Consider the following 2,651-nt stretch of genomic DNA (forward strand, 5'->3'; position numbering starts at 1 on the left):
TGAGGCCATCTTACTGCACATTTTTCTTTGTTTTTTTTATGCCAGGTCTAAAAGAACAGGTGCTCCAGTTCCAACTGATCCCGATCTTGAGAAAACCCTCCGGCAACTCAAGAAGACACAAAAGAAGAAAAAGCAGTCTGCTAATTAGGGAAAAACCACGGAAGAACCAACATAACAAATCATGCCTCCTAAGTCATTGAGGTCTTATGGGGTACCTTCTCCTGGCAATGTTCCCACTGGCCCTACTATGCCTGATATACAGGCAGCCAACTTCGAAATCAAGCCTGCTCTCATTAATATGATCCAACAGAATCAGTTTGACGGGCATCCATCTGAAGACCCTGCAAATCATTTACAGCTGTTTCAACAACTATGTCGTACCGTTAAGCACCAAGGGGTCACTCTTGATCAGTTGAAGGTCATGGTATTCGAATTTTCATTAAAGGACAAGGCACAGAAATGGCTGAATGATGTTAATGAAACTAAGTGGAGTGCTATATCTGACCCATTCCTAAAAGAGTACTACCCTCCCACCAAGACTGCAGAAATAAGACATAAGCTTGCTACCTTCCAACAAAAACCCGGCGAAACACTGAAGGAACCATGGAATAGGTTCAAGGATCTGCAGAGAGAATGCCCACACCACAATCTGGATAAGTGGTTCATCACCCAAACATTCTACAATGGTCTACAACCTCATATCAAGAGTACAATTGATTCATCTGCAGGGGGTGTCTTCCTAGATAAGAGGGTAGATGAAGGGCATAATTTTCTGGCCAACTTATCAGCGAATGATCATAGTTCCTCCAGAACTATTACAAAGAAAAAGTTGGATGCTGATGCATATGCCATGTTGTCTTCAAAGGTAGCACAGTTGAGCATGAAGATGGACTCACTAAGATCTTCAAAGTCTAGTACTCCTCCCATGAGTATTAATGCGATGTCTTCCATGGCTCCTATTACTTCCTCCTTTTGTGAAGTGTGTGGTTCAAGGCCACTTTGGTCATGATTGTTGCTACAGTAAACCTAATTTGAATCAGATGGAGCATGCAAATGCTTTTCAGTAGAGACCGCACAACCCCTACTCTAACACTTACAACCCAGGTTGGAGAGATCATCCCATTTTTCCTACAAGAACAACAATGTTTAGAATCCTCAACCTCCACCACAATCTTACTACCAACCACCACATCAAAACCCACCACAACATTCTGCTAGACAACCGTATTATCAAGGGGCTCCACAGAACCCCCCTCCTGGTTTCAATAGGCCTTCACACCAAGGCTATCAGCAACAAGCTCCTCATAATGCCAGCTCTCAAGAGCCTACTATGTCTGATCTAATGAAAATGATGGTTTCTATGCAGAAAAATCATGAGGAGAGCATCAAGGAGTTGAAGAACACCACCAAACATTTGGAGATTCAACTTGCTCAAGTGGCTGGAAACAATGCACAGAGGCAACCAGGTCATTTGCCGAGGCAACTAATTCCTAAAGAAACTGCTAATGCTATCACTCTTCGAAGCGGTACACAATATGATGCCCCACCTATGCCTACTGATGATTCAGTACCTCCAGTTCAGAATGATGCTGTGGATGCCAATTAAGGTGAGGATAGCTCCAAAACTGAAGTTGAGTGCGGGAAAGTGGATGACGCAGAGAAACGCAAGGAGAAGGTTACTGATTCTCCTACTCCACCACTACCTTTCCCCTATAGGATGCAAAAATCAAAGGTTGATCAACAACTTGGTAAATTGATGTCTATGGTTAAAAATCTTGAGGTAACGGTTCCTTTCACTGATTTAATTTCTCAAGTACCTGTGTATGCCAAGTTTCTGAAAGATATGATCACTAAAAAGAAAGATTTTGGTGGGATAGATAGGATTGCTTTAACTAAAGAATGCAGTATTGTTCGGCAAAATAAAATTTCACCAAAACTAAAAGATCCTGGTAGTTTTTCCATCCCTTGTCATGTGGGTGCTTTGTTTATAGATAAGCTTTGTGTGATATAGGTGCTAGTGTATATGTTATGCCTTTATCTATCTGTAATAAACTGAACTTGGGTGCTTTAAAGTGCACACAGATTACTTTGCAGATGGCTGATTGATCTGTGAAATATCCTTTGGGTATTCTAGAGGATGTACCTGTTACAGTTGGAACATTCTATATTCCTGTGGATTTTGTAGTACTTGATATGGAAGAAGATAGTCAAATTCCCATTATTTTGGGTAGACCTTTTCTATGTACTACTGGTGCTGTTATTGATGTAAAATCTGGCTCTCTGACTTTGAGTATTGGTGATGATACTGTTACTTTTAAGTTATCCAATGTTATTAAGTCTCCTATGCTTGAGCACACATGTTGCAGGATTGACATACTCGATGAGATCTCTGGAGTTAGTTTTTCACAATTTCTGTCAGATGAATTTTGGAAAACAAGTCTTGATCTGAATGATGACCTTGACATTGATACGGCAGCAGATTGTAAGGTAATGGAGACTATTTGCTCTACTTCCGAACCATAGTAAAGAAGTTATAACTTAAACCTTTACCTTCTCACCTCAAATATGCATTTCTTGATGATGCTGAGGAATGCCCTGTGATTGTCAGTACTAAACTCACAGATAGCCAGCTTTCACAACTTCTTACAGTG

General features: G+C 40.8%; 1 non-coding gene across 1 annotated transcript; it reads right to left on the reverse strand.

Moving 5' to 3' along the window:
• Positions 1–544: 544 nt before the first annotated feature.
• LOC125492141 (small nucleolar RNA R71) lies at positions 545–651 on the reverse strand. Its single transcript, XR_007268586.1, has one exon. It is a non-coding gene; the product is annotated as a small nucleolar RNA R71 (small nucleolar RNA).
• Between the last annotated feature and the right edge of the window lie 2,000 nt (positions 652–2,651).

This window comes from Beta vulgaris, chromosome 7, assembly GCF_026745355.1.
Source record: "Beta vulgaris subsp. vulgaris cultivar EL10 chromosome 7, EL10.2, whole genome shotgun sequence".
Classification (NCBI taxonomy): domain Eukaryota; kingdom Viridiplantae; phylum Streptophyta; class Magnoliopsida; order Caryophyllales; family Amaranthaceae; genus Beta; species Beta vulgaris.